The sequence below is a fragment of the Sorex fumeus genome, unplaced genomic scaffold (assembly GCF_029834395.1).
Source record: "Sorex fumeus unplaced genomic scaffold, SorFum_2.1 ptg000058l, whole genome shotgun sequence".
NCBI lineage: Eukaryota > Metazoa > Chordata > Mammalia > Eulipotyphla > Soricidae > Sorex > Sorex fumeus.
Genome location: NW_026606115.1, coordinates 7,263,487 through 7,275,594, shown reverse-complemented (window position 1 = coordinate 7,275,594; position 12,108 = coordinate 7,263,487). Strand labels below are relative to the sequence as shown.

The following is a 12,108-nucleotide window of genomic DNA, read 5'->3' as shown; positions in this document are numbered from 1 at the left end:
AGGTATAACTCAAAAGCCACCCTAACTACAGTGTGGAAAAAATGATAGGAAAAGGACCAGATAGTCAATGAACTGAGAGCAGGGCTTATGTGTGGGAAGCTGGGGTTTCATCCCCACCAGCACAAGATTTCCTAAACAATATTGGAAACAACCCCCAGCAGAGAGTGGAAGGAGACACTAAGGAACTCTGGGAGTATTTCCAAAATAAAACAAAAACAATGAAAATCCAATGTTTGTAAAAATCTGAAGCAACCTGCCCTAAGAAAACCTGCTGACAACCTGATAAAATAGAACGTTATATGCTGAAGTCTAAATGACTGATATGGGACAAAAGCAGACAGACATGACAAAAAAGAAAATTAGTCAGACAACTCTGATGAACACAGATGCAAGGACTCTCAACAAAATATTAGCAAATAGAATCCAATGACTCATCAAAAAGATTATGCATCATGACCAAGTGGGATTCAACCCAGGGATGCAAGGATGGTTTAACATTTGTAATCAACATAATTCATATCAATAGAAGAAAAGATAAACCAAATGATCATATCAATAGATGCATAGAAAGCATTTGACAAAATCCAGCACCCGTTTATGATGAAAACTGTCAGCAAAATGGGAGTTGAAGGAACTTTCTTCAATATAGCCAAAGCAATCTACCACAAATCCACAGTAAGTATAACCCTCAATAGGGAAAAACTAAAAAGCTTTCCCTCTAAGGTTGGGGACAATACAAGGTTGCCTATTCTTACCACTCCTATTCAATACAGTACTGGAGGTACTTGCTGTAGCAATTCGGCAAGATAAAGACACCAAAGGCATCCAGATAGGAGAGGAAGAAATCAAGCTCTCACTATTTGCAGATAACATGATACTACACTTATAGTACCCTAAAGCTTCTAACAAAAAACTTTTAGAAACAATAGATTTAAATAGTAAAGTGGCACTTTCTCGGGGTCCTGGCCAGTTGTCCCGGCACACTGGAGTATAAATCCCTGGAGTCACAAACTTACTCCCTATGTGAGAGGGAGGGGGTAGGGGAGAAGCCTCTGCCCTATCCCTCTGCACACCGCGGGCTCCTGCTGCCTCAGAGAAAGAACCATGCAAAGGGGGGAAGGCTGGTGGTCAATCAGCAATCCATTTATTAGTTCTCACACAGGGGGTTTTATACATACATTTTAGGGGGCAATCCACGTGTATCACATTTATCTCATCAGGCTAAGTACAGATGTTAATGATTTACATCTCACGCTCTCAGGGCCGGGTGTATCAGCTCAGGCAAATGGTAACTGCTAAGTCCCTCATCCTCAACCAGAGTGTCTACGTGTGTCAAGTGCTGGAGCAAGCCCCTGAGCCCCTGTAAACAGGGCCGGCTCTTGCTTTCAGGGGTAGGGGATTTGGTCAAAGTCTCAGGCTGGCTGCTGAGACCCTAACATCTCCTTTTTGTTTTATGTAAGAGCCAGCTGTCGAGGGCCACCCGGCAGCCTCATGCTGGGGCTATAGGGGTCTGGCTTGTCTTAGGTTGGCTCCTCTGAGGTCTTACCCACCTCTGGCTCTCTGACCCAACATCTCTCCCCATATGGTGGCTATGTTGCTCTTTCTCGCACTTCTTCCATGGCCATACGCACCCAGGCCGCCTCTCCTGGTCGAGGATTCGCAAGTTTATCTACTGCATGGCTGGCATCACCACGGGCCCATAGAATCCGTACAACTTCGGTATGGTCAGCATAAAAGCAGCACTCTTCCCCTAACGCGGTACACAATCCCCCTTGCTGCAACAATAATAAGTCTAGTCCCAACTCTTACACTTCTTATTGACATGGTCACGGTCCTCCCGTTGTTCATCGATTTGCTCGAGCGGGCCCAGTAATGTCTCCATCATGAGACTTCTTGTTACTGTGTTTGGCATATTGAATACGTCACGGGGAGCTTGCCAGGCTTTGCCGTGCGGGCAAGATACTCTCAGTAGCTTGCCGTGCTCTCCGAGAGGGGCGGAGGAATCGAATTCGAGTCGGCCATGTTCGCTGCGTGCAAGGCAAACGCCCTACCACTGTGCTATCGCCCCAGCCCTCTTATTGACAAACAGAAATAAAATTCATGAGCCAAAACCCAAACAAACTAGAAACAGGGATCACTTGATCACTTGACATTACTCATCGATTTGCTCTAGCAGGCGCCAGTAACATCTCCATTTGTCCCTGTTGCATGCTAGTGTAGCCCAATGGTGTCTGCTAGGAACACAAACAGCCTCAAACCAATTGCTCAGCATCTTGACAAAGAAGTCTGACCATCTTGTAAGTGGGCCAGGCATTCTACTGACGTTCCGTGGAATCCAGTCGGTAATGGCTCTAGTCCAGCAGTCGTCTCCAAATCTCATTATGTGTCCAACCCATCTGGACTGGGACAAGTTTATCAAACTAAATATGAATCCCAGCAAAAACAGCTGAAGAGAGAATATGATTTTTTTAAATTCTTAGCGGATGATAAAGTTGTGTAGAAACTGAACACTTACAAATTATTTAAAACCTGAAATCACTGACCAGAAATTACACAGTTGGATCATGAAATTAGTGATAGGGATGAAATCTCGAACTCCTGCAAGCTGCAGTGCATGCTGTCTGGACCCTCACTCATTTAAAATCAAGGGTAATAATGTTAAAAAAATTCAGCAAGGGGGAATTGCTGAATATTATGCCCTTTATTCTTGGGCATAATAAAAGCTCCATGGGAGGGGCACAGGCATGCAGTGCAGAGCGTGAGGTATGAGCAGTGGAGATTCAGGGACTCGAGAAGCTACTGCACAAAGGCCTTGTGCACGGCCTTGGTCAGGCACAGGCCCTGCCAGGACAACATGCGTGGGCAGCCCACATGGATCACTCTAATAACACCAGATAACATTATAAGTATGGTCAGGTTCGTATGGTCAATGTACCACTTGTCTGGCAGAAGAATCCTGAGTGCTGTGAGATTCATGTGGAACATGTGGCTCATATATATCAGATTTAACCTCAGGGGCCCGAGATTCTTGTGGTTCATAGACTCCCTATGGGATGCATGCTCCATGTACAGCTGAAGAATCATAAGGGCCGTGTGGTGTACTCGGTTAATGGATGCCATCGTTGTGAATACTCTGGGTGCTTTGAGGGCTTTGCAGGGCTTAAGGTCCGTGAGAGGTGTGAGGGTCATTGCAGTCATGAGTGTGATAATCCTGAGTACTGTGACAGTTGTGAGGACTATGTGAGCTGACCCACCCAAGCACCCGGAGAACTCCGAAAGGCTCAAGCACCTGGAACCCTTCCCCCAAGCAGCTAGAGCACCCCTAGCGGCCTGCATAGCTTGTGAGGGCATAAAGAAAACAGTGGAGTTTCTGTCAAACCTGTTCCACACTGAGTGCGAGACCAAGACGAGACCAAGTTCATATAGATGATGTATGAGAAATCCACCTTTCCCATGACTTAGCACCGTAGCACTGTCCTCCCATTGTTCATCGATTTGCTCAAGTGGGCACCAGTAACATCTCACAATAACTTGTGATACTTGTTGTTACTGTTTTTGGCATATCAAATACATCACAAGGAGCTTGTCAGGCTTTGCCATGTGGGTGAGATACTCTTGGTAGCTTGCTGGGCTCTCCGGGAGGGGTGGAGGAATCAAACCCAGGTTGGCCGTGTGCAAGGTAAATGCCTTGCCCGCTGTGCTATCGCTCCAACCCTTCAATGACTTATATCCGAGAAATCTTCATTCAAATCCTGATGCTTCCCTATTCGGCAACGAGCTGAACATGATCATCATGCTTCCGGACAAGAACACCGACCTGAAGATGGTGGAGGAGGCGCTCAATGTACAAGAAGTTCACAGAGTGGACGTGGCCCAACATGCTGGACGTGGAGGAGGTGCAGGTGCTGCTGCCCACTTCCAGCTGGAGGAGAACTACGACCTGAAGGGAGTCCTGGGCACACTGGGCATGTGGGATGCCTTCAAACCGGCCATGACGAATTTCTCGGGCATGTCCGGTCAGGCAGGGCCTGTGCCTGACCAACGCAGTGCACAAGACCTTCACAGAGGTGAATGAGGAGGGCACCGAGGCACACTGGAGTATGATCCCCAGGAGTCGCTGGACTTACTCCCTATAGGAGAGGGAGTGGATAGGGGAGAAGCCTCTTCCCTGGGTCTCCACACACCGCAGGCTCCTGCCGCCTCAGAGAAAGAACCATGCAGAGGGGGGAAAGGCTGGTGGTCAATCAGCAATCCGTTAATTAGTTCTCACACAGGGGGTTTTATACATACATTTCAGGAGGCAATCCACGTGTATCACATTTACCTCATACAGATGTTTATGATTTACATCTCCCACTCTCAAGGCCGGGTGTATCAGTTCAGGCAAATGGTAACTGTTAAGTCCCTCATCCTCAACCAGAGTGTCTACGTGTGTGGAGAGCTGGAGCAAGCCCCTGGGCCCCTGTAAATGGGGCTGGCTCTTGCTTTCAGGGGCAGGGGATTTGGTCAAAGTCTCAGGCTGGCTGCTGAGACCCCAACAGCAGCTTGCAACATTAATATCCAAAATTTCATGGCTTTCCTATATGCAAATAATAAAAGAGAAGAAAGTAATATTTAAAACAACAATCCTATTCACAATCATGCCAACAGAAAATCAAGTACTTCAGAATCAGTTTCACTAAGGAGGTAAAGGACCTGTATAAAGAAAACTACAAAACACTGCTTCATAAAATAAAAGAGGACATAAGGAAATGGAAATATCCTCTGCTCATGGATTGGGAAAATTAACAATGTAAAATTGGAAATCATCCCCAAAGCATTATGCAGATTCAGTGCTGTAACTATAAGGATATCCATGACATTTTTCAAAGAAATTGATCAAACACTCTTAAAATTTATATAGAACAATAAACCCCCATGAATAACTAAAGAAATTCTTGGGGAAAAACATGGAAGGCATCACCTTCAAACCAACTTCAAACTGTATGATAAAGCTGTAATAATTAAAACAGCATGGTATTAGAATAAAGACAGACCTGCAGACCAATGGAATAGGGTTGAATATCCTGACACAGATCCTCAAATATATGATCATTTATCCTTTGATAAGAGAGCAAGAAATGTGAGATGGAACAAGGAAAGCCTCTTTAACAAATGGTGCTGGAAAAACTGGACAGCTACATGCAAAATATGTAGTCAGGCCTCTATCTAATTTCGTGCACAAAAGTCAGATCAAAATGGGTTAAGACCTTAACATCAGACCTGAATACATGGAAGAAAATATAGGCAGCGCCCCCACCCCCCGACACATGATATTGAAGCTAAACGTATCTTCAAAGATGAAATGCCACTGACCAAGCAAGTGGAAGCAGAGAAAAACAAATGGGACTACATTAAACTAAGAAGCTTTTGCACCTCAAAAGGAACACCAACTAAGATACAAAGACAGCTTACAGAATGGGACAGGTTATTCATCCGATATCCGTCTGAATATCAAAGATATACAAGGCACTGGTTAAACTCTACAAGAAAAAAAACATCCTATCCCATCAGATAACAGGGAGATGAAATGAACAGAAACTTTCTCAAAGAAGTTTGAATGGCCAAAAGACACATGAGAAAATGCTCTTCATCACTAATCATCAGGAAGATGCAGACCAAAATAACAATGAAATATCATCTCACTCCATAGAGCTTGGCTTACATCCAAAATAATAAGAACAACCACTGCTGGTGTGGATGTAGGGAGAAAGGGACTCTTTCATTGTTGGCAAGAATGCCAACTTATTCAGTCATTTTAGAAAACAATATGGACATTCCTCAAAAAACTAGAAATTTGCTCCCATTTGACCCAACAATACCAGTTCTGGGAATATACCCTGGGTCTCCCCAAAACACCCAGCAGAAACACCATCTGCACTCCTACGTTTACTGCAACACTATTCGCAATAGCCAGAATCTGGAAACAACCTGAATACCTGAGAATAGACGAATGGGTGAAGAAACCCTGGCACATCTCCACAATGGAATACTACGCAGCTGTAAGAAAAATGAAGTCATGAAATTTACCTATAAATGGATGGACATGGATAGTGTCATGCAGATTTAAGTGAGTCAGAAGAAGTGAGACAGATGTAGAATGACTGAATTCATTTGTGGTATATAAAAATGTGCCATACAATACTAATATCCATGGCCAGGGATAACAGGGACTATGAGGACTGGTCATTGGTTGGAATCAACCACAATTGTGGGGGGACAGAGGATAGGTAAGATAGAAAATGGACCAGTATGACAATAATAGTTGAAAATGATAACTCTGGACAAGAACTGAGTGTTGAAAGTAGGTAAAGGGATATACATGAGAAACTTTCAGTATCTGTATTGCAAACCACAATGCTGAAAAGGTAAGAGAGAGAGAGAGAGAGAGAGAGAAGCACCTGCCATAGAGTTAACTGGGTGGGATGGGGGTTGATGGGAGGGAAACTGGGTACACTGGTCTGGTGCTGGGAAATGTACACTGGTGGAAGGATGAGTGTTGGGACACTGTATAACTGAAACCTAATCATGAGCAGATTTGTAGGGTCTATCTCACAGTGATTCAATTAAAAAATCCTTTAAAAAGTAGATCAGTAGATTATTTCTCTTTCTTTCTTTCTTTCTTTCTTTCTTTCTTTCTTTCTTTCTTTCATTCTTTCTCTGTGTGTGTGCCCCAACTGGCTGTGACCAGGGCTGACTCCTGGCTCTCATCTCAGGGCTCACTGCTGACAAGCTAGAGGGATGATATGGCATGCCAGGAATCAAACACGGAACAGCAAGGCAAGCATCTTACCCACTGTTCTATATATATCCGGACTAGATTATTTCTATTTAATTCCACTCTCTTCTCTTCTCTGTTATTGCTGATGTTACTCTAATAACTGGGGGCTGCACACAACTCTGGCTATGGTGTACACTGTTTTAGCTGTGGTGCTCACCTGATTGACACATCAGGCTACACTGATCGCTTGCATACTCAACCACAGTGCTCACCAAGATTTGTGCTCCTCTAGTTATGATGCTTTCACACGTGTTCTCTAGGGTTCACATTCTTAATTGAAGGGCACAAGTGATGGCTGTCCACTAGGGTTACTGTGGTGCTCAGCACACATCCAGACCTCCCTCATCTTTTTAGTTCTGATGTTCTCAGGGCTGACATTTTATTATCTCATTCTTACTTTGGACAACTGGCAGGCTACCAAATGTAACCTGCCCACACGGCAGAGTCTGGCAAACTCACCGTGGCATACCCAATATGCCAAATACCAGTAACAATGATGGGTCTTATTCCCTAACCCTGAAAGAGCCGTGAATATGGCACTTTTTAAAATCTCAGGGCTAGGACGAAGGAGACGTTACTGGTGCCTGCTCAAGGCAATCAACGAACAACAGGATGATCGTGATTGTTCTCAGGGCATCACATCCCTTTTTGTAGTGTTTACACACACCTGAGTGTAATGCAGTCGGAAATTGCTTATGGCTTTGGGGGTGGCAGATAGCACAGCTGCCAGGCTCAAGCAGCAGAGCTGCCAATATCACACTTGGCACACATGCACCACTGGGAATTTGAACTCATAATCATACATTTGTGAGACAGCTGCTCTAAGCCCCAGTGCTATGCTCCAGATGATTCAAAGAGAAATTGGCTGGAGAGGTAGCTTAAAGGACCAAATACAGGCTTGGCATGCATGCATGAAGCTTGGGTCCTATGCCCAGCACCTCATGGGCCTCTAAGCCCTGCTGAACACAGAGTCAGGAGTAGCCCCCATGCGCTGCCAGGTGTGACCTAAACCCTCTTTCCCAAAAACAGAGATTCCATAAATTGTCTCAGCTAGTTTCTTTTGGTTCATTTGCCCCTAAATCCAAGCTGCATCCCATATTCTACTTAAAGAACTACAAAGAGTTGTATAATGCCTACAGTTAAGGAGAAACTGGGAAACATATTATTAGTAAGTAACTGTATTTGTGGTTCTTGTCCTCTTCTTTTGTCCAGTGGACTAGTTGCATTTCTGCAATCACTTTCCCTGAGCACTTTGCCAATTTTCTTCCCTATAAGTATGATTGTAAATAAATGCCTTGTTCTCAGGACATGAGCAACACATCTGAGTTGAGCTCAGTATATGAGTTTGGGAGTGTCACACTGTTGTGAGTCAATACTTTTTTAGAAATCATATTATAATGTCTCACATGGGGTCAGTAGAAATATTTCCCCCTTCCATGCTCCAATCCCCTGATTTTCACATTATTCTTTTCTGTGGGTCAGTGTTGTTCAAATTGGATGGGCACGTTCCTAAGATAAATGAGAACTTTATTTTTGGTGGTTGGAAAGGAGGTTCAGGCCACACCAGGGGCTCGGGGACTACTCTTGATGGTGTTCAAGGGATCATGTGGGCCTGGGGAATCAATCCAGAAGTCAGGCAAGGACAGGTAATAGCTTCTATACTATCTTTCCAGTCCTACAAGAAGACTTTTTTGAAAAATTTTAAGACATTTTATTCATTGAGGTACTGTGATTTACAATACTGTTAATGAGGGATTCCCAAGTACAAAATTCCAACATAAAATCCCTCACAAACACACCTACTTCCCTTCTCCCAGACTCAAGTGCCCCTACCTTCAGCCACCTCCTCCTGAACTCAGTTCTGTATATCAATTCTGCAGCATTCTCAATTTTAAAGAATAAAGCATATGTTTCGGGCTTAACTGAACGTATTAAAAAATAATGATCAGTGCTATAAAATGTCTACTCTGAGATGTCAGAAAAAAATATATGTATAAAGTAACAAAGTATGAGATTAATACCCAAGAATAGCTGAGATCAGCACCAGGAGGATTACTCCATAACTTAGAGGCCAGCCGGGTATCCTAGAGGAAAGGGCAGTTCAGATAGAGAAGGGAGCACCAAATAAAGGATGTTTGGAGGATCCTCCCAGGAGGGGAGATGCATGTCGAAAGTAGACTATGGACTGAACATGTTTGCCACTCAATGCCTCTTTTGCAGACCACAACACCCAAAAGGAGAGAGAGAACACAGGGGATTGTCCTGCCACAGAGGCAGGGGGGGATGGGGGGATGGGGGTGGGAGGGATAAAAGAATAAAAAAAAAAAAGAAAAAAATATATGTAGCCAGGCCTCTTTTAAGCAATTTTACATGAAAACTTTAAAGAGACACATATACAGGTATTATTTGTGTCTTTTTAAAACAATTTTCAGATTCTTATTTCGATGTGTATTCCTTTGTAGTTTTGATCTGCATGAGAATACAACTGATGATTCAACTTTATCACCTTCCCTTCCCTCGCTATGTAGAAGTAAGGTAGTCTCTAACTCGTCTCAAAATTTACCTTGAGGGAGGCTTGGAGGAGGTGGTGGCCGGTGGCTGCATGGGGCGGTTAGTGATGAAGCCACCTACTTCAATGCAAACAAGTGAGTTTGACTCATCAGATGAAGAGCCTAGAGAAGATGAACAGACTCCAATTCTGATATCATGGTTGTAAATTTAAAGATGTTAGAAGAAATATCCAAAAAGATACGAATGAGTTAAAGGCCTATGATATACAAGACATATTTGTTTTCTGCACCAGAGGGGTACTGTCAAAATATAGAGTTCCAAACCTTTTGGACTTCTACCATCAGTATGGAATTATCACTCATCATCATCCAATCCCAGATGGAGGGACTCCTGACATAGCCAGATGCTGTGAAATAATGGAAGAGCTTGCAGTCTGCCCTAAAAATAACCAGAAAACCTTAATACATTGTTATGGAGGACTTGGGAGATCTTGTCTTGTAGTCACTTGTCTCCTCCTATACCTGTCGATGCAGTATCGCCACAGCAAGCTATTGACAGTCTGAGAGATCTGAGAGGATCTGGGGCAATACAGACTATAAAGCAATATAATTACCTCCATGAATTCCGGGAAAAATTAGCTGCACATCTATCATCAAGAGATTCACTATCAAGATCTGTATCTAGATTTAAAAAAGTCAAATACCACATATATGGAAATACCTGAAATTTAAAAATCTTCTAGCATAATTTATATTGAAACAACTACTGTTATCAACTTGAATATGTATGTATTTGTGCAGACATTCCTAAAATTTTTATTGACATATTTAAAAAACCAAAAAAAGGTTTACCTTGACACTTATCCCATAGTATAGAAAACTACAGCGCATTAAACAGACTGTTGAAAATATTGGTGTTGCTGAGAAAATTTATTATTTCAATCATTAGAAAAATGGGTTTTTTTGAAAAGGCACGTAGTTTTTAATGTCTTATTTTTGACAGAATCAGAAGAGGACTTAACCAAAATTGTTAATTGAATGACACTGTTTCAACTAACTCCTTTTATTTCAATTTACTTATTTATGTAAACATTTATCAACATTTAAACATACTAAAAGTACTGAATTTGGTCTCATTCTAAAAGTAACACGTAGACACCAATGAATTACTTCTTTAAAAAAAATTCTGTTCCTTCATGTTAACTGATGTTAATTATTCTCATAATGTTTGTCAATTACAGTTTAATCATACAATTGTGTTATTTTAATCAAGCATGCATTAATAATCATACTGAAAATGATCAAAGAAAAAAACAAATTTTCAATGTAAGTTTATACACATTTTGATGAAAGTGATTAGTTTTTAATTACCAGTGCCTTTCAAGAATAAAAATATTCTACACAACTGATCTTACAGTGGCATCTACACAACTGATATTACAATAGCAGGGAGACAGTATGAGGGAGGCAATTTCAGGGTGGTGGGACCCTGAGACAATGGTGGAGGGAAGCACACAGTTAGGTAGAGGTGTGGGATTGGTATGCTGTATGCATGGAACACTGTTAATGAAAATCATTAACATGAATCATGGTCACTAAAATAAAAATTTGTGAAGAATAAAAACACAACCTTAGCACAAAATTCTGCAGTTAGAAAATAAGAGTTCAAAAGAAAAAGGTATAACATTTCTGACTGTTCAAAGTGAATTTGTTAACATATTCTTTAAATGGATAACTGTGCATATCAAACTGTTTTGGTATTTGTTTCGAATTAATACATTACTATTGCAATTTAGGTAAGCTGGTTAGCTGGTTATAATAGTGTTATAGTATATGAATGATATAAAAAGTTATTGTACCCTACCACTCCCAAAGTGTTCCTTGATACCCCACCACTACACCTATGTCATCTATAGTTTAGTATTAATTTACCCCAGCCCAAACCCCTTATAGGTACTCATTTTTAGGAGAGGAGCCACACTAGTGGTGTGCAGGGACCACACATGGCTCTGTGCTCAGGAACCACCGATGGTAGTCCTCAGAGAACTGTAGTGCTCAGAGAGCAGGTGCCTGGATTCAGACCATTGTTGCAGACTCAGAAATATGCAAGTCAACTGACTTTACTTCTTTATTATATATCTGGCCCTGAAAAATCAGCTTTTAAAATAAGGTCAAGGGTTTGTCTATTCTCTTTCTTTGCTCTCTCTATTATACATACTATTTAGATGATCTGAACTTTTTCTTCTCACTCTCATTTATTTTGCTTAACATAATAATACCCTCCAGTTCATCCACATCACCATAAACAGCATGATTTCACTTTTTCATAGCTGCATAGTACTCCATTGTGTATATATCCACAGATATTATCCATTCATCTGTGGCTGAACATTTGGGTTGTTTCCATATCCTGGCCAAAAGTAAACCGATAATTTTGTTTTAAATAGCAATATGTTCAATATGCCAACAGTGCATCATTTGCAATATTTTAATTTTTCATAAATCCCTCCATATAGAAGTTGTTAGACATCAATTTTAAGATATTCAAATTTAATATGTTGTCAGGTTTGCATTTCAGACAACGGAGACTCTTCCCCACCAGACACAGGATCATTTTTCACACTAACTTTGTCAGTGTCCTATATATATATTTTTATTTTTACTTTATTTAAAATCTTTTTCCATTTTTTAAATTGAATCACAGTGATATACACATTTACAGATTTCTTCATGATGGGATTTCAGTGATATAATGTTCCAACACCTGTTCCTTAGTGT

At 41.7% G+C, this 12,108-nt stretch overlaps 1 pseudogene; it reads left to right on the top strand.

The window, feature by feature from the left end:
• Positions 1-9,437: 9,437 nt before the first annotated feature.
• Positions 9,438-10,055, top strand: LOC130034115 (cyclin-dependent kinase inhibitor 3-like; annotated as a pseudogene).
• The last annotated feature ends 2,053 nt before the right edge of the window (positions 10,056-12,108 follow it).